We start from the raw sequence: 21,212 nt of genomic DNA on the forward strand, positions 1-21,212 counted from the left end.
CACTGTCTCTCCCCCACCGCGATCACTGTCTCTCCCCCACCGCGATCACTGTCTCTCCGCACCCCGATCACTGTCTCTCCCCTCCGCGATCACTGTCTCTCCCCCACCGCGATCACTGTCTCTCCCCCCGCGATCACTGTCTCTCCCCCACCGCGATCACTGTCTCTCCCCGCGGCGATCACTGTCTCTCCCCCCGGTGATCAGTGTCTATCCCCCCGCCGATCACTGTCTCTCCCCCCGGGATCACTGACTCTCCCCCCCCGATCACTGTCTCTCCCCCCGGGATCACTGACTCTCCCACCGCGATCACTGTCTCTCCCCTCCGCGATCACTGTCTCCCCACCAAGATCACTGTCTCTCCCCCCGGCGATCACTGTCTCCCCACCAAGATCACTGTCTATCCTACCGCCGATCACTGTCTCTCCCCCCGCGATCACTGTCTCTCCCCCCCCCACGATCACTGTCTCTCCCCGCCGCGATCACTGTCACTCCCCCCCACGATCACTGTCTCCCTCCCCCGCCGATCACTGTCTCTCCCCCCGGGATCACTGTCTATCCCCCCCACGATCACTGTCTCTCCCCCCCACGATCTCTATCTCTCCCCACCCCGGCGATCATTGTCTCTCCCCTCTGCAATCACAGTCTCTCCCCCCCGTGATCACTGTCTCTCCTCCCCACCGTGATCACTGTCTCTCCTCCCCCCCGTGATCACTGTCTCTCCTCCCCCACCGTGATCACTGTATCTCCTCCCCCCGTGATCACTGTCTCTCCTCCCCACCGTGATCACTGTCTCTCCTCCCCTCTGCAATCACAGTCTCTCCCGCACCGCGATCACTGTCTCTCATCCCCCCGTGATCACTGTCTCTCCTCCCCACCGTGATCACTGTCTCTCCTCCCCCCGTGATCACTGTCTCTCCTCCCCACCGTGATCACTGTCTCTCCTCCCCCCGTGATCACTGTCTCTCCTCCCCACCGTGATCACTGTCTCACCTCCCCACCGTGATCACTGTCTCTCCCCCCCGTGGTGACTGTCTCTCCCCGCCGTGGTCACTGTCTCTCCCCCCACCGCGATCACTGTCTCTCCCCCCACACCGATCACTGTCTCTCCCCCCACCGCGATCACTGTCTCTCTCCCCACCGTGATCACTGTCTCTCCCCACTGCGATCACTGTCTCTCCCCCCACCGCGATCACTGTCTCTCCCCCCACACCGATCACTGTCTCTCCCCCCACCGCGATCACTGTCTCTCCCCCCACACCGATCACTGTCTCTCCCCCCACCGCGATCACTGTCTCTCTCCCCACCGTGATCACTGTCTCTCCCCTCACCGCGATCATTTTCTCTCCCCCCACCGCGATCACTGTCTCTCCCCCCTGCGATCACTGTCTCTCCCCTCACCGCGATCACTTTCTCTCCCCACCGCGATCACTGTCTCTCCCCGCTGCGATCACTGCCTCTCCCCTCACCGCGATCACTTTCTCTCCCCCCCGCGATCACTGTCTCTCCCTCACCCCGTGATCACATTCTCTCCCCCCCGCGATCACTGTCTCTCCCCCCACCGCGATCACTGTCTCTCTCCTCCCCGCGATCACTGTCTCTCCCCCCCGCGATCACTTTCTCTCCCCCACCGCGATCACTGTCTCTCCCCCACCGCGATCACTGTCTCTCCCCCGCCGCGATCACTGTCTCTCCCCGCTGCGATCACTGTCTCTCTCCCCTGCGAACAGTGTCTCCCCCCACCTCGATCACTTTCTCTCCCCCCCGCGATCAGTGTCTCTCCTCCCCCCCGATCACTGTCTCTGCCTCTGAGATCACTGTCTCTCCCCCCTGCGATCAATGTCTCTCCCCCCTGCGATCACTGTCTCTCCCCCCCTGCGATCAATGTCTCTCCCCACTGCGATCACTGTCTCTCCCCCCTGCAATCACTGTCTCTCCTCCCCCCCCGATCACTGTCTCTCCCCCCCGCGATCACTGTCTCTGCCTCTGAGATCACTGTCTCTCCCCCCTGCAATCACTGTCTCTCCCCCCTGCGATCAATGTCTCTCCCCACTGCGATCACTGTCTCTCCCCCCTGCGATCACTGTCTCTCCCCGTCCCGCGATCACTGTCTCTCCCCCACCGCGATCACTGTCTCTCCCCCACCGCGATCACTGTCTCTCCCCCACCGCGATCACTGTCTCTCCCCCACCGCGATCACTGTCTCTCCCCCGCCGCGATCACTGTCTCTCCCCGCTGCGATCACTGTCTCTCTCCCCTGCGAACAGTGTCTCCCCCCACCTCGATCACTTTCTCTCCCCCCCGCGATCAGTGTCTCTCCTCCCCCCCGATCACTGTCTCTCCTCCCCCCCCGATCACTGTCTCTCCCCCCCGCGATCACTGTCTCTGCCTCTGAGATCACTGTCTCTCCCCCCTGCAATCACTGTCTCTCCCCACTGTGATCAATGTCTCTCCCCACTGCGATCACTGTCTCTCCCCCCTGCGATCACTGTCTCTCCCCGTCCCGCGATCACTGTCTCTCCCCCACCGCGATCACTGTCTCTCCCCCACCGCGATCACTGTCTCTCCCCCACCGCGATCACTGTCTCTCCCCCACCGCGATCACTGTCTCTCCCCCACCGCGATCACTGTCTCTCCCCCACCGCGATCACTGTCTCTCCCCCACCGCGATCACTGTCTCTCCCCACCGCGATCACTGTCTCTCCCCCACCGCGATCACTGTCTCTCCCCCACCACGATCACTGTCTCTCCCCACCGCGATCACAGTCTCTCCCCCACCGCGATCACTGTCTTTCCCCACCCCGATCACTGTCTCTCCCCCACCGCGATCACTGTCTCTCCCCACCGCGATCACTGTCTCTCCCCCACCGCGATCACTGTCTCTCCCCCACCGCGATCACTGTCTCTCCCCACCGCGATCACTTTCTCTCCCCCGTGCGATCAATGTCTCACCCCGCTGCGATCACTGACTCTCACCCCCGCGATCACTGTCTCTCCCCCCTGCGATCACTGTCTCTCCCCCCCCCACGATCACTTTCTCTCCCCCACCGCGATCACTGTCTCTCCCCCACCGCGATCACTGTCTCTCCCCCACCGCGATCACTGTCTCTCCCCCACCGCGATCACTGTCTCTCCCCGCTGCGATCACTGTCTCTCTCCCCTGCGATCAGTGTCTCTCCCCCCACCGCGATCACTGTCTCTCTCCCCTGCGATAACTTTCTCTCCCCCATGCGATCACTGTCTCTCCCCCGTGCGATCACTGTCTCACCCCGCTGCGATCACTGTCTCTCCCCCCTGCGATCACTGTCTCCCCCCACCTCGATCACTTTCTCTCCCCCCGGCGATCACTGTCTCTCCTCCCCCCCGATCACTGTCTCTCCTCCCCCCCCGATCACTGTCTCTCCCCCCCGCGATCACTGTCTCTGCCCCTGAGATCACTGTCTCTCCCCCCTGCAATCACTGTCTCTCCCCCCTGCGATCAATGTCTCTCCCCACTGCGATCACTGTCTCTCCCCTCTGCGATCACTGTCTCTCCCCGTCCCGCGATCACTGTCTCTCCCGCACCGCGATCACTGTCTCTCCCCCACCGCGATCACTGTCTCTCCCCCCACCGCGATCAGTGTCTCTCCCCCACCGCGATCACTGTCTCTCCCACACCGCGATCACTGTCTCTCCCCCACCGCGATCACTGTCTCTCCCCACCGCGATCACTGTCTCTCCCCCACCGCGATCACTGTCTTTCCCCACCCCGATCACTGTCTCTCCCCCACCGCGATCACTGTCTCTCCCCCACCGCGATCAATGTCTCTCCCCCACCGCGATCACTGTCTCTCCCCACCGCGATCACTTTCTCTCCCCCGTGCGATCAATGTCTCTCCCCGCTGCGATCACTGTCTCTCCCCACTGTGATCAATGTCTCTCCCCCCTGCAATCACTGTCTCTCCCCACTGTGATCAATGTCTCTCCCCACTGCGATCACTGTCTCTCCCCCCTGCGATCACTGTCTCTCCCCGTCCCGCGATCACTGTCTCTCCCCCACCGCGATCACTGTCTCTCCCCCACCGCGATCACTGTCTCTCCCCCACCGCGATCACTGTCTCTCCCCCACCGCGATCACTGTCTCTCCCCCACCGCGATCACTGTCTCTCCCCCACCGCGATCACTGTCTCTCCCCCACCGCGATCACTGTCTCTCCCCACCGCGATCACTGTCTCTCCCCCACCGCGATCACTGTCTCTCCCCCACCACGATCACTGTCTCTCCCCACCGCGATCACAGTCTCTCCCCCACCGCGATCACTGTCTTTCCCCACCCCGATCACTGTCTCTCCCCCACCGCGATCACTGTCTCTCCCCACCGCGATCACTGTCTCTCCCCCACCGCGATCACTGTCTCTCCCCACCGCGATCACTTTCTCTCCCCCGTGCGATCAATGTCTCACCCCGCTGCGATCACTGACTCTCACCCCCGCGATCACTGTCTCTCCCCCCTGCGATCACTGTCTCTCCCCCCCCCACGATCACTTTCTCTCCCCCACCGCGATCACTGTCTCTCCCCCACCGCGATCACTGTCTCTCCCCCACCGCGATCACTGTCTCTCCCCCACCGCGATCACTGTCTCTCCCCGCTGCGATCACTGTCTCTCTCCCCTGCGATCAGTGTCTCTCCCCCCACCGCGATCACTGTCTCTCTCCCCTGCGATAACTTTCTCTCCCCCATGCGATCACTGTCTCTCCCCCGTGCGATCACTGTCTCACCCCGCTGCGATCACTGTCTCTCCCCCCTGCGATCACTGTCTCCCCCCACCTCGATCACTTTCTCTCCCCCCGGCGATCACTGTCTCTCCTCCCCCCCGATCACTGTCTCTCCTCCCCCCCCGATCACTGTCTCTCCCCCCCGCGATCACTGTCTCTGCCCCTGAGATCACTGTCTCTCCCCCCTGCAATCACTGTCTCTCCCCCCTGCGATCAATGTCTCTCCCCACTGCGATCACTGTCTCTCCCCCCCGCGATCACTGTCTCTGCCCCTGAGATCACTGTCTCTCCCCCCTGCAATCACTGTCTCTCCCCCCTGCGATCAATGTCTCTCCCCACTGCGATCACTGTCTCTCCCCTCTGCGATCACTGTCTCTCCCCGTCCCGCGATCACTGTCTCTCCCGCACCGCGATCACTGTCTCTCCCCCACCGCGATCACTGTCTCTCCACCCACCGCGATCACTGTCTCTCCCCCACCGCGATCACTGTCTCTCCCACACCGCGATCACTGTCTCTCCCCCACCGCGATCACTGTCTCTCCCCACCGCGATCACTGTCTCTCCCCCACCGCGATCACTGTCTTTCCCCACCCCGATCACTGTCTCTCCCCCACCGCGATCACTGTCTCTCCCCCACCGCGATCAATGTCTCTCCCCCACCGCGATCACTGTCTCTCCCCACCGCGATCACTTTCTCTCCCCCGTGCGATCAATGTCTCTCCCCGCTGCGATCACTGTCTCTCCCCCACCGCGATCACTGTCTCTCCCCCACCGCGATCACTGTCTCTCCCCCCTGCGATCACTGTCTCTCCCCCACCGCGATCACTGTCTCTCCCCGCTGCGAGCACTGTCTCCCCCCACCGCGATCACTGCCTCTCCCCCCACCGCGATCACTGTCTCTCCCCTCACCACGATCACTGTCTCTCCCCCCCGCGATCACTGTCTCCCCCCCCCAGCGATCACTTTCTCACCCCACCGCGATCACTTTCTCTCCCCCACACCGATCACTGTCTCTCCCCCCACCGCGATCACTGCCTCTCCCCTCACCGCGATCACTTTCTCTCCCCCCACCACGATCACTGTCTCTCCCCCCTGCGATCACTGTCTCTCCCCGCTGCGATCACTGCCTCTCCCCTCACCGCGATCACTTACTCTCTCCACCGCGATCACTTTCTCTCCCCCCCGCGATCACTGTCTCTCCCTCACCCCGTGATCACATTCTCTCCCCCCCGCGATCACTGTCTCTCCCCCCACCGCGATCACTGTCTCTCCCCCACCGCGATCACTGTCTCTCCCCCGCCGCGATCACTGTCTCTCCCCGCTGCGATCACTGTCTCTCTCCCCTGCGAACAGTGTCTCCCCCCACCTCGATCACTTTCTCTCCCCCCCGCGATCAGTGTCTCTCCTCCCCCCCGATCAGTGTCTCCCCTCCCCCCCCGATCACTGTCTCTCCCCCCCGCGATCACTGTCTCTGCCTCTGAGATCACTGTCTCTCCCCCCTGCAATCGCTGTCTCTCCCCCCTGCGATCAATGTCTCTCCCCACTGCGATCACTGTCTCTCCCCCCTGCGATCAATGTCTCATCCCGTCCCGCGATCACTGTCTCTCCCCCACCGCGATCACTGTCTCTCCCCCACCGCGATCACTGTCTCTACCCCACCGCGATCACTGTCTCTCCCCCACCGCGATCACTGTCTCTCCCCCACCGCGATCACTGTCTCTCCCCCACCGCGATCACTGTCTCTCCCCCGCCGCGATCACTGTCTCTCCCCGCTGCGATAACTGTCTCTCTCCCCTGCGAACAGTGTCTCCCCCCACCTCGATCACTTTCTCTCCCCCCGGCGATCACTGTCTCTCCTCCCCCCCGATCACTGTCTCTCCTCCCCCCCCGATCACTGTCTCTCCCCCCCGCGATCACTGTCTCTGCCTCTGAGATCACTGTCTCTCCCCCCTGCAATCACTGTCTCTCCCCCCTGCGATCAATGTCTCTCCCCACTGCGATCACTGTCTCTCCCCCCTGCGATCACTGTCTCTCCCCGTCCCGCGATCACTGTCTCTCCCCCACCGCGATCACTGTCTCTCCCCCACCGCGATCACTGTCTCTCCCCCACCGCGATCACTGTCTCTCCCCCACCGCGATCACTGTCTCTCCCCCCACCGCGATCACTGTCTCTCCCCCACCGCGATCACTGTCTCTCCCCCCACCGCGATCACTGTCTCTCCCCCACCGCGATCACTGTCTCTCCCCCACCACGATCACTGTCTCTCCCCCACCGCGATCACTGTCTCTCCCCCACCGCGATCACTGTCTCTCCCCCACCGCGATCACTGTCTCTCCCCCACCGCGATCACTGTCTCTCCCCACCGCGATCAGTGTCTCTCCCCCACCGCGATCACTGTCTCTCCCCCACCACGATCACTGTCTCTCCCCACCGCGATCACTGTCTCTCCCCCACCGCGATCACTGTCTTTCCCCACCCCGATCACTGTCTCTCCCCCACCGCGATCACTGTCTCTCCCCACCGCGATCACTGTCTCTCCCCCACCGCGATCACTGTCTCTCCCCCACCGCGATCACTGTCTCTCCCCACCGCGATCACTGTCTCTCCCCCACCGCGATCACTGTCTCTCCCCCACCGCGATCACTGTCTCTCCCCCACCGCGATCACTGTCTCTCCCCACCACGATCACTGTCTCTCCCCCACCGCGATCACTGTCTCTCCCCCACCGCGATCACTGTCTCTCCCCACCGCGATCACTGTCTCTCCCCCGTGCGATCAATGTCTCACCCCGCTGCGATCACTGACTCTCACCCCCGCGATCACTGTCTCTCCCCCCTGCGATCACTGTCTCTCCCCCACCGCGATCACTGTCTCTCCCCCACCGCGATCACTGTCTCTCCCCGCTGCGATCACTGTCTCTCTCCCCTGCGATCAGTGTCTCTCCCCCCACCGCGATCACTGTCTCTCTCCCCTGCGATAACTTTCTCTCCCCCATGCGATCACTGTCTCTCCCCCGTGCGATCACTGTCTCACCCCGCTGCGATCACTGTCTCTCCCCCCTGCGATCACTGTCTCCCCCCACCTCGATCACTTTCTCTCCCCCCGGCGATCACTGTCTCTCCTCCCCCCCGATCACTGTCTCTCCTCCCCCCCCGATCACTGTCTCTCCCCCCCGCGATCACTGTCTCTGCCCCTGAGATCACTGTCTCTCCCCCCTGCAATCACTGTCTCTCCCCCCTGCGATCAATGTCTCTCCCCACTGCGATCACTGTCTCTCCCCCCTGCGATCACTGTCTCTCCCCGTCCCGCGATCACTGTCTCTCCCGCACCGCGATCACTGTCTCTCCCCCACCGCGATCACTGTCTCTCCCCCACCGCGATCACTGTCTCTCCCCCCACCGCGATCACTGTCTCTCCCCCACCGCGATCACTGTCTCTCCCCCACCGCGATCACTGTCTCTCCTCCCCCCCCGATCACTGTCTCTCCCCCCCGCGATCACTGTCTCTGCCTCTGAGATCACTGTCTCTCCCCCCTGCAATCACTGTCTCTCCCCCCTGCGATCAATGTCTCTCCCCACTGCGATCACTGTCTCTCCCCCCTGCGATCACTGTCTCTCCCCGTCCCGCGATCACTGTCTCTCCCCCACCGCGATCACTGTCTCTCCCCCACCGCGATCACTGTCTCTCCCCCACCGCGATCACTGTCTCTCCCCCACCGCGATCACTGTCTCTCCCCCACCGCGATCACTGTCTCTCCCCCACCGCGATCACTGTCTCTCCCCCACCGCGATCACTGTCTCTCCCCACCGCGATCACTGTCTCTCCCCCACCGCGATCACTGTCTCTCCCCCACCACGATCACTGTCTCTCCCCACCGCGATCACTGTCTCTCCCCCACCGCGATCACTGTCTCTCCCCCACCGCGATCACTGTCTCTCCCCCACCGCGATCACTGTCTTTCCCCACCCCGATCACTGTCTCTCCCCCACCGCGATCACTGTCTCTCCCCCACCGCGATCACTGTCTCTCCCCCACCGCGATCACTGTCTTTCCCCACCCCGATCACTGTCTCTCCCCACGCCCGCGATCACTGTCTCTCCCCCCTGCGATCACTGTCTCTCCCCCACCGCGATCACTGTCTTTCCCCACCCCGATCACTGTCTCTCCCCCACCGCGATCACTGTCTCTCCCCACCGCGATCACTGTCTCTCCCCCACCGCGATCACTGTCTCTCCCCCACCGCGATCACTGTCTCTCCCCACCGCGATCACTTTCTCTCCCCCGTGCGATCAATGTCTCACCCCGCTGCGATCACTGACTCTCACCCCCGCGATCACTGTCTCTCCCCCCTGCGATCACTGTCTCTCCCCCGCCACGATCACTTTCTCTCCCCCACCGCGATCACTGTCTCTCCCCCACCGCGATCACTGTCTCTCCCCCACCGCGATCACTGTCTCTCCCCCACCGCGATCACTGTCTCTCCCCCACCGCGATCACTGTCTCTCCCCGCTGCGATCACATTCTCTCTCCCCTGCGATCAGTGTCTCTCCCCCCACCGCGATCACTGTCTCTCTCCCCTGCGATAACTTTCTCTCCCCCATGCGATCACTGTCTCTCCCCCGTGCGATCACTGTCTCTCCCCCCTGCGATCACTGTCTCCCCCCACCTCGATCACTTTCTCTCCCCCCGGCGATCACTGTCTCTCCTCCCCCCCGATCACTGTCTCTCCTCCCCCCCCGATCACTGTCTCTCCCCCCCGCGATCACTGTCTCTGCCCCTGAGATCACTGTCTCTCCCCCCTGCAATCACTGTCTCTCCCCCCTGCGATCAATGTCTCTCCCCACTGCGATCACTGTCTCTCCCCCCTGCGATCACTGTCTCTCCCCGTCCCGCGATCACTGTCTCTCCCCACCGCGATCACTGTCTCTCCCCCACCGCGATCACTGTCTCTCCCCCACCGCGATCACTGTCTCTCCCCCACCGCGATCACTGTCTCTCCCCACCGCGATCACTGTCTCTCCCCCACCGCGATCACTGTCTTTCCCCACCCCGATCACTGTCTCTCCCCCACCGCGATCACTGTCTCTCCCCCACCGCGATCACTGTCTCTCCCCCACCGCGATCACTGTCTCTCCCCACCGCGATCACTGTCTCTCCCCCACCGCGATCACTGTCTTTCCCCACCCCGATCACTGTCTCTCCCCCACCGCGATCACTGTCTCTCCCCCACCGCGATCACTGTCTCTCCCCCACCGCGATCAATGTCTCTCCCCGCTGCGATCACTGTCTCTCCCCCACCGCGATCACTGTCTCTCCCCCACCGCGATCACTGTCTCTCCCCGCTGCGATCACTATCTCTCCCCTCACCGCTATCACTGCCTCTCCCCCCACCGCGATCACTGTCTCTCCCCCCTGCGATCACTGTCTCTCCCCGCTGCGAGCACTGTCTCCCCCCACCGCTATCACTGCCTCTCCCCCCACCGCGATCACTGTCTCTCCCCTCACCACGATCACTGTCTCTCCCCCCCGCGATCACTGTCTCCCCCCCCCAGCGATCACTTTCTCTCCCCACCGCGATCACTTTCTCTCCCCCCCCGCGATCACTGTCTCTCCCCCCCGCGATCACTGTCTCTCCCTCACCCCGTGACCACTTTCTCTCCCCCCACCGCGATCACTGTCTCTCCCCCCTGCGATCACTGTCTCTCCCCGCTGCGATCACTGCCTCTCCCCCCACCGCGATCACCGTCTCTCCCCTCACCGCGATCACCGTCTCTCCCCCCACCGCGATCACCGTCTCTCCCCTCACCGCGATCACCGTCTCTCCCCCCACCGCGATCACCGTCTCTCCCCCCACCGCGATCACCGTCTCTCCCCTCACCGCGATCACTGTCTCCCCCCACCATGATCAGTGTCTCTCCCTCACCCCGTGATCACTGTCTCTCCCCCCACCGCGATCACTGTCTCTCCCTCACCCCGTGACCACTTTCTCTCCCCCCACCGCGATCACTGTCTCTCCCCCCTGCGATCACTGTCTCTCCCCCACCGCGATCACTATCTCTCCCTCACCCCGTGACCACTTTCTCTCCCCCCACCATGATCACTGTCTCTCCCCCCGCCGCGAACACTGTCTCTCCCTCACCCCGTGACCACTTTCTCTCCCCCCACCGCGATCACTGTCTCTCCCCCCTGCGATCACTGTCTCTCCCCCCTGCGATCACTGTCTCTCACCCGCCGCGATCACTGTCTCTCCCCCCCCACGATCTCTGTCTCACCCCACCGCGATCACTGTCTCCCCCCCCCATGATCAGTGTCTCTCCCTCACCCCGTGATCACTTTCTCTCCCCCCACTGCGATCACTGTCTCTCCCCCCACCGCGATCACCGTCTCTCCCCTCACCGCGATCACCGTCTCTCCCCCCACCGCGATCACCGTCTCTCCCCCCCCCACGATCACTTTCTCTCCCCACCGCGATCACTTTCTCTCCCCCCCGCGATCACTGTCTCTCCCTCACCCCGTGACCACTTTCTCTCCCCCCACCGCGATCACTGTCTCTCCCCCCTGCGATCACTGTCTCTCCCCGCTGCGATCACTGTCTCTGCCCCCCGCGATCACTCTCTCTCCCCCCCCGCGATCTCTGTCTCACCCCCCCGACGATCACTTTCTCTCCCCCACCGCGATCACTGTCTCTCCCCCGCCGCGATCACTGTCTCTCCCCCCTGTGATCAGTGTCTCTCCCCCCACCGCGTTCACTGTCTCTCCCCGCTGCGATCACTTTCTCTCCCCCATGCGATCACTGTCTCTCCCCCACCGCGATCACTGTCTCTCCCCCACTGCGATCACTGTCTCTCCCCGCTGCGATCACTGTCTCTCCCCCACTACGATCACTGTCTCTCCCCGCTGCGATCACTGTCTCTCCCCGCTGCGATCACTGTCTCTCCCCCACTGCGATCACTTTCTCTCCCCCCTCCGATCATTGTCTCTCCCCCACCACGATCAATGTCTCTCCCCCCTGAGATCACTGTCTCTCCCCGCTGCGATCACTGTCTCTCCCCCACTGCGATCACTGTCTCTCCCCCACTGCGATCACTGTCTCTCCCCCCTGAGATCACTGTCTCTCCCCCACTGCGATCACTGTCTCTCCCCCCTGAGATCACTGTCTCTCCCCGCTGCGATCACTGTCTCTCCACCCCCCGCGATCACTGTCTCTGCCCCTCCCGCAATCACTGCCTCTCACCCTGCGATCACTGTCTCTCCCCCGTGCGATCAATGTCTCTCCCCCGGCGATGACTGTCTCTCACCCCCGTGATCACTGTCATACCCCCACCCCGTGATCACTGTCTCTCCCCCACCCCGTGATTACTGTCTCTCCCCCCCACAATCACTTTCTCTCCCCCGTGCGATCAATGTCTCTCCCCGCTGCGATCACTGTCTCTCCCCCCACCGCGATCACTGTCTCTCCCCCCTGCGATCACTGTCTCTCCCCCCTGCGATCACTGTCTCTCCCCACTGCGATCACTGTCTCTCCCCCCCACGATCACTGTCTCCCCCCCGCCCAGATCACTGCCTCTCCCCCCCGCCGGCGATCAGTGTCTCTCCCCCCCCGATCACTGTCTCTCCCCCCCACGATCACTGTCTCTCCCCCCGGGATCACTGTCTCTCCCCCCCACGATCACTGTCTCTACCCCGCACGATCTCTATTTCTCCCCCCCGGCGATCATTGTTTCTCCCCCTGGCGATCACTGTCTCTCCCCACCGCGATCACTGTCTCTCCCCGCCCCCCGCAATCACTGTCTCTCCCCACCCGGCCATCACTGTCTCCCCCCCCCCGCAATCACTGTCTCTCCCCCCCGATATCCCTGTCTCTCCCCCCCACGATCACTGTCTCCCCCCCGCCCAGATCACTGCCTCTCCCCCCTGAGATCACTGTCTCTCCCCCACTGCGATCACTGTCTCTCCCCCCTGAGATCACTGTCTCTCCCCCACTGCGATCACTGTCTCTCCCCCCTGAGATCACTGTCTCTCCCCGCTGCGATCACTGTCACCCCCACCCCCCGATCACTGTCTCCCCACCGCGATCAACATCTCCTCCCCCGCCGATCACTGTCTCTCCCCCCCCCCCCGATCACTGTCTCTCCCCCCGGGATCACTGACTCTCCCCCCCCGATCACTGTCTCTCCCCACCGCGATCACAGTCTCTCCCCCCTGCAATCACTGTCTCCCCCGTCGCCGATCACTGTCTCTCCCCCCCGCCGGCGATCACTGTCTCTCGCCTCCGCGATCACTGTCTCTCCCCCTCGCGATCACTGTCTCTCCACCGCGATCACTGTCTCCCCACCGCGATCACTGTCTCCCCACCGCGATCACTGTCTCTCCCCCCGCCGGCGATCACTGTCTCTCCCCTCCGCGATCACTGTCTCCCCACCGCGATCACTGTCTCCCCACCGCGATCACTGTCTCTCCCCTCTGCAATCACAGTCTCTCCCCCCCCGCGATCACTGTCTCTCCTCCCGCCGTGATCACTGTCTCCCCCCCGCCCCGATCACTGTCTCTTCTCCCGCCGGCGATCACTGTCTCTCCCCTCCGCGATCACTGTCTCTCCCCTCCGCGATCACTGTCTCTCCCCTCCGCGATCACTGTCTCTCTCCCTCGCGATCACTGTCTCCCCACCGCGATCACTGTCTCTCCCCCCCGCGATCACTGTCTCTCCCCCTCGCGATCACAGTCTCTCCCCCTCGCGATCACTGTCTCTCCCCCTCGCGATCACTGTCTCTCCCCCTCGCGAACACTGTCTATCCCCCCCACGATCTCTGTCTCTCTCCCTCACGATCTCTATCACTCCCCGCCCCGTGATCACTGTCTCTCATCCCCACCGTGATCACTATCTCTCCTCCCCCCGTGATCACTGTCTCTCCTCCCCCCCCGTGATCACTGTCTCTCCTCCCCCCGTGATCACTGTCTCTCCCCCCAGTGATCACTGTCTCTCCTCCCCCCGTGATCACTGTCTCTCCTCCCCCCGTGATCACTGTCTCTCCCCCCCCGTGATCACTGTCTCTCCCCCCAGTGATCACTGTCTCTCCTCCCCCCGTGATCACTGTCTCTCCTCCCCCCGTGATCACTGTCTCTCCCCCCCCGCGATCACTGTCTCTCATCCCCCCGTGATCACTGTCTCTCCTCCCCCCGTGATCACTGTCTCTCCTCCCCCCGTGATCACTGTCTCTCCCCCCCCGTGATCACTGTCTCTCCCCCCAGTGATCACTGTCTCTCCTCCCCCCGTGATCACTGTCTCTCCTCCCCCCGTGATCACTGTCTCTGCTCCCCCCCGTGATCACTGTCTCTCCTCCCCCCCGTGATCACTGTCTCTCCTCCCCCCGTGGTCACTGTCTCACCTCCCCACCGTGATCACTGTCTCTCCCCCCCGTGGTCACTGTCTCTCCCCCCCGTGGTCACTGTCTCTCCCACCCGTGGTCACTGTCTCACCTCCCCACCGTGATCACTGTCTCTCCCCCCCGTGGTCACTGTCTCTCCCCCCCGTGGTCACTGTCTCTCCCCCCACCGCGATCACTGTCTCCCCCCCCACTGGCGATCACTGTCTCCACCCCCCCATCACTGTCTCTCCCCCCCACGATCACAGTCTCCCCCCCGCCCCGATCACTGTCTCTTCTCCCGCCGGCGATCACTGTCTCTCCCCCCGGGATCCCTGTCTCTCCCCCCACGATCACTGTCTCTCCCCCCCCGGGATCACTGTCTCTCCCCCCACGATCACTGTCTCTCCCCCCGGGATCCCTGTCTCTCCCCCCACGATCACTGTCTCTCCCCCCGGGATCCCTGTCTCTCCCCCCACGATCACTGTCTCTCCCCCCGGGATCCCTGTCTCTCCCCCCACGATCACTGTCTCTCCCCCCGGGATCCCTGTCTCTCCCCCCACGATCACTGTCTCTCCCCCCCCGGGATCACTGTCTCTCCCCCCCACGATCCCTGTCTCTCCCCCCCACGATCACTGTCTCTACCCCGCACGATCTCTATTTCTCCCCCCCGGCGATCACTGTTTCTCCCCCTGGCGATCACTGTCTCTCCCCCCACGATCACTGTCTCTCCCCCCCCGGGATCACTGTCTCTCCCCCCCCGGGATCACTGTCTCTCCCCCCACGATCACTGTCTCTACCCCGCACGATCTCTATTTCTCCCCCCCGGCGATCACTGTTTCTCCCCCTGGCGATCACTGTCTCTCCCCACCGCGATCACTGTCTCTCCCCACCGCGATCACTGTCTCTCCCCAGACGATCACTGTCTCCCCACCACGATCAACGTCCCCTCCCCCGCGATCACTGTCTCTGCTACCCCCGTGATCACTGTCTCTCCTCCCCCCGTGATCACTGTCTCTCCCCCCAGTGATCACTGTCTCTCCTCCCACCGTGATCACTGTCTCTCCCCCCCACGATCTCTAGCTCACACCCGGCTATCACTGTCTCCTCCCCCCGCCGATCACTGTCTCTCCCCCCGGCGATCACTGTCTCCGCCCCCCCGATCACTGTCTCTCCCCCCCGCGATCACTGTCACCCCCACCCCCCGATCACTGTCTCTCCCCCTCGCGATCACTGTCTCTCCCCCTCGCGATCACTGTCTCTCCCCCTCGCGAACACTGTCTATCCCCCCCACGATCACTGTCTCTCCCCGCCGCGATCACTGTCTCTCCCCCCGGGATCACTGTCTCTCCCCCTCGCGAACACTGTCTATCCCCCCCACGATCACTGTCTCTCCCCGCCGCGATCACTGTCTCTCCCCCCGGGATCACTGTCTCTCCCCCTCGCGAACACTGTCTATCCCCCCCACGATCACTGTCTCTCCCCGCTGCGATCACTGTCTCTCCCCCCCGCGATCACTGTCTCCCTCCCCCGCCGATCACTGTCTCTCCCCCCGGGATCACTGTCTATCCCCCTCGCGATCACTGTCACTCCCCCCCGCGATCACTGTCTCCCTCCCCCGCCGATCACTGTCTCTCCCCCCACGATCTCTATCTCTCCCCACCCCGGCGATCATTGTCTCTCCCCTCTGCAATCACAGTCTCTCCTCCCCCCGTGATCACTGTCTCTCATCCCCCCGTGATCACTGTCTCTCCTCCCCACCGTGATCACTGTCTCTCCTCCCCCCCCGTGATCACTGTCTCTCCTCCCCCCGTGATCACTGTCTCTCATCCCCCCGTGATCACTGTCTCTCCTCCCCACCGTGATCACTGTCTCTCCTCCCCCCGTGATCACTGTCTCTCCTCCCCCCCCGTGATCACTGTCTCTCCTCCCCCCGTGATCACTGTCTCTCCCCCCAGTGATCACTGTCTCTCCTCCCCACCGTGATCACTGTCTCTCCTCCCCCCGTGATCACTGTCTCACCTCCCCACCGTGATCACTGTCTCTCCCCCCCGTGGTGACTGTCTCTCCCCGCCGTGGTCACTGTCTCTCCCCCCACACCGATCACTGTCTCTCCCCCCACCGCGATCACTGTCTCTCCCCCACACCGATCACTGTCTCTCTCCCCACCGCGATCACTGCCTCTCCCCTCACCGCGATCACTTTCTCTCCCCCCACCACGATCACTGTCTCTCCCCCCTGCGATCACTGTCTCTCCCCGCTGCGATCACTGCCTCTCCCCTCACCGCGATCAATTTCTCTCCCCCCCGCGATCACTGTCTCTCCCCCACCGCGATCACTGTCTCTCCCCCACCGCGATCACTGTCTCTCCCCCGCCGCGATCACTGTCTCTCCCCGCTGCGATCACTGTCTCTCTCCCCTGCGAACAGTGTCTCCCCCCACCTCGATCACTTTCTCTCCCCCCCGCGATCAGTGTCTCTCCTCCCCCCCGATCACTGTCTCTCCTCCCCCCCCGATCACTGTCTCTCCCCCCCGCGATCACTGTCTCTGCCTCTGAGATCACTGTCTCTCCCCCCTGCAAACACTGTCTCTCCCCCCTGCGATCACTGTCTCTCCCCCACCGCGATCACTGTCTCTCCCCGTCCCGCGATCACTGTCTCTCCCCCACCGCGATCACTGTCTCTCCCCCACCGCGATCACTGTCTCTCCCCCACCGCGATCACTGTCTCTCCCCCACCGCGATCACTGTCTCTCCCCCACCGCGATCACTGTCTCTCCCCCGCCGCGATCACTGTCTCTCCCCGCTGCGATCACTGTCTCTCTCCCCTGCGAACAGTGTCTCCCCCCACCTCGATCACTTTCTCTCCCCCCCGCGATCAGTGTCTCTCCTCCCCCCCGATCACTGTCTCTCCTCCCCCCCCGATCACTGTCTCTCCCCCCCGCGATCACTGTCTCTGCCTCTGAGATCACTGTCTCTCCCCCCTGCAATCACTGTCTCTCCCCCCTGCGATCAATGTCTCTCCCCACTGCGATCACTGTCTCTTCCCCCTGCGATCACTGTCTCTCCCCGTCCCGCGATCACTGTCTCTCCCCCACCGCGATCACTGTCTCTCCCCCACCGCGATCACTGTCTCTCCCCCACCGCGATCACTGTCTCTCCCCCACCGCGATCACTGTCTCTCCCCCACCGCGATCACTGTCTCTCCCCCCACCGCGATCACTGTCTCTCCCCCCACCGCGATCACTGTCTCTCCCCCACCGCGATCACTGTCTCTCCCCCACCGCGATCACTGTCTCTCCCCCACCGCGATCACTGTCTCTCCCCACCACGATCACTGTCTCTCCCCACCGCGATCACTGTCTTTCCCCACCCCGATCACTGTCTCCCCCTACCGCGATCACTGTCTCTCCCCACCGCGATCACTGTCTCCACCCCACGATCACTGTCTCTCCCCACCGCGATCACAGTCTCTCCCCCCTGCAATCACTGTCTCCCCCGTCGCCGATCACTGTCTCTCCCCACCGCGATCACTGTCTCTCCCCCCGCCGGCGTTCACTGTCTCTCCCCTCCGCGATCACTGTCTCTCCCCCCGCCGGCGTTCACTGTCTCTCCCCACCGCGATCACTGTCTCTCCCCCTCGCGATCACTGTCTCTCCCCCTCGCGATCACTGTCTCTCCCCCTCGCGATCACTGTCTCTCCCCCTCGCGATCACTGTCTCTCCCCCTCGCGAACACTGTCTATCCCCCCCACGATCACTGTCTCTCCCCGCCGCGATCACTGTCTCCCTCCCCCGCCGATCACTGTCTCTCCCCCCGGGATCACTGTCTATCCCCCCCACGATCACTGTCTATCCCCCCCACGATCACTGTCTCTCCCCCCCACGATCTCTATCTCTCCCCACCCCGGCGATCATTGTCTCTCCCCTCTGCAATCACAGTCTCTACCCCCACCGCGATCACTGTCTCTCATCCCCCCCAGTGATCACTGTCTCTCCTCCCCACCGCGATCACTGTCTCTCATCCCCCCGTGATCACTGTCTCTCCTCCCCACCGTGATCACTGTCTCTCCTCCCCCTGCGATCACTGTCTCTCCTCCCCACCATGATCACTGTCTCTCCTCCCCCTGCGATCACTGTCTCTCCCCCCCACCGTGATCACTGTCTCTCCTCCCCCTGCGATCACTGTCTCTCCCCCACACCGATCACTGTCTCTCTCCCCACCGCGATCACTGTCTCTCTCCCCCGCGATCACTGTCTCCCCCCACCGCGATCACTGTCTCCACCCCCCCATCACTGTCTCTCCCCCCGCTATCACTGTCTCTCCCCCTCACGATCACTGTCTCCCCCCCGCCCCGATCACTGTCTCTCCCCCCCGCCGGCGATCAGTGTCTCTCCCCCCCCGACCACTGTCTTTCCCCCCGGGATCACTGTCTCTCCCCCCCACGATCACTGTCTCTCCCCCCACGATTACTGTCTCTACCCCGCACGATCTCTATTTCTCCCCCCCGGCGATCACTGTTTCTCCCCCTGGCGATCACTGTCTCTCCACCCCCCCGCCCCCGATCACTGTCTCACCCCCGCGCGATCACTGTCTCTCCCCCCGGGATCACTGTCTCTCCCCCTCGCGAACACTGTCTATCCCCCCCACGATCACTGTCTCTCCCCGCTGCGATCACTGTCTCTCCCCCCCGCGATCACTGTCTCCCTCCCCCGCCGATCACTGTCTCTCCCCCCGGGATCACTGTCTATCCCCCTCGCGATCACTGTCACTCCCCCCCGCGATCACTGTCTCCCTCCCCCGCCGATCACTGTCTCTCCCCCCACGATCTCTATCTCTCCCCACCCCGGCGATCATTGTCTCTCCCCTCTGCAATCACAGTCTCTCCTCCCCCCGTGATCACTGTCTCTCATCCCCCCGTGATCACTGTCTCTCCTCCCCACCGTGATCACTGTCTCTCCTCCCCCCCCGTGATCACTGTCTCTCCTCCCCCCGTGATCACTGTCTCTCCTCCCCCCGTGATCACTGTCTCTCATCCCCCCGTGATCACTGTCTCTCCTCCCCACCGTGATCACTGTCTCTCCTCCCCACCGTGATCACTGTCTCTCCTCCCCACCGTGATCACTGTCTCTCCTCCCCCCGTGATCACTGTCTCACCTCCCCACCGTGATCACTGTCTCTCCCCCCCGTGGTGACTGTCTCTCCCCGCCGTGGTCACTGTCTCTCCCCCCACACCGATCACTGTCTCTCCCCCCACCGCGATCACTGTCTCTCCCCCACACCGATCACTGTCTCTCTCCCCACCGCGATCACTGCCTCTCCCCTCACCGCGATCACTTTCTCTCCACCCACCACGATCACTGTCTCTCCCCCCTGCGATCACTGTCTCTCCCCGCTGCGATCACTGCCTCTCCCCTCACCGCGATCAATTTCTCTCCCCCCCGCGATCACTGTCTCTCCCCCACCGCGATCACTGTCTCTCCCCCACCGCGATCACTGTCTCTCCCCCGCCGCGATCACTGTCTCTCCCCGCTGCGATCACTGTCTCTCTCCCCTGCGAACAGTGTCTCCCCCCACCTCGATCACTTTCTCTCCCCCCCGCGATCAGTGTCTCTCCTCCCCCCCGATCACTGTCTCTCCTCCCCCCCCGATCACTGTCTCTCCCCCCCGCGATCACTGTCTCTGCCTCTGAGATCACTGTCTCTCCCCCCTGCAAACACTGTCTCTCCCCCCTGCGATCACTGTCTCTCCCCCACCGCGATCACTGTCTCTCCCCGTCCCGCGATCACTGTCTCTCCCCCACCGCGATCACTGTCTCTCCCCCACCGCGATCACTGTCTCTCCCCCACCGCGATCACTGTCTCTCCCCCACCGCGATCACTGTCTCTCCCCCACCGCGATCACTGTCTCTCCCCCGCCGCGATCACTGTCTCTCCCCGCTGCGATCACTGTCTCTCTCCCCTGCGAACAGTGTCTCCCCCCACCTCGATCACTTTCTCTCCCCCCCGCGATCAGTGTCTCTCCTCCCCCCCGATCACTGTCTCTCCTCCCCCCCCGATCACTGTCTCTCCCCCCCGCGATCACTGTCTCTGCCTCTGAGATCACTGTCTCTCCCCCCTGCAATCACTGTCTCTCCCCCCTGCGATCAATGTCTCTCCCCACTGCGATCACTGTCTCTTCCCCCTGCGATCACTGTCTCTCCCCGTCCCGCGATCACTGTCTCTCCCCCACCGCGATCACTGTCTCTCCCCCACCGCGATCACTGTCTCTCCCCCACCGCGATCACTGTCTCTCCCCCACCGCGATCACTGTCTCTCCCCCACCGCGATCACTGTCTCTCCCCCCACCGCGATCACTGTCTCTCCCCCCACCGCGATCACTGTCTCTCCCCCACCGCGATCACTGTCTCTCCCCCACCGCGATCACTGTCTCTCCCCCACCGCGATCACTGTCTCTCCCCACCACGATCACTGTCTCTCCCCACCGCGATCACTGTCTTTCCCCACCCCGATCACTGTCTCCCCCTACCGCGATCACTGTCTCTCCCCACCGCGATCACTGTCTCCACCCCACGATCACTGTCTCTCCCCACCGCGATCACAGTCTCTCCCCCCTGCAATCACTGTCTCCCCCGTCGCCGATCACTGTCTCTCCCCACCGCGATCACTGTCTCTCCCCCCGCCGGCGTTCACTGTCTCTCCCCTCCGCGATCACTGTCTCTCCCCCCGCCGGCGTTCACTGTCTCTCCCCACCGCGATCACTGTCTCTCCCCCTCGCGATCACTGTCTCTCCCCCTCGCGATCACTGTCTCTCCCCCTCGCGATCACTGTCTCTCCCCCTCGCGATCACTGTCTCTCCCCCTCGCGAACACTGTCTATCCCCCCCACGATCACTGTCTCTCCCCGCCGCGATCACTGTCTCCCTCCCCCGCCGATCACTGTCTCTCCCCCCGGGATCACTGTCTATCCCCCCCACGATCACTGTCTATCCCCCCCACGATCACTGTCTCTCCCCCCCACGATCTCTATCTCTCCCCACCCCGGCGATCATTGTCTCTCCCCTCTGCAATCACAGTCTCTACCCCCACCGCGATCACTGTC

Source organism: Heptranchias perlo, chromosome 8 (genome assembly GCF_035084215.1).
Source record: "Heptranchias perlo isolate sHepPer1 chromosome 8, sHepPer1.hap1, whole genome shotgun sequence".
In the NCBI taxonomy this organism is placed as follows: domain Eukaryota; kingdom Metazoa; phylum Chordata; class Chondrichthyes; order Hexanchiformes; family Hexanchidae; genus Heptranchias; species Heptranchias perlo.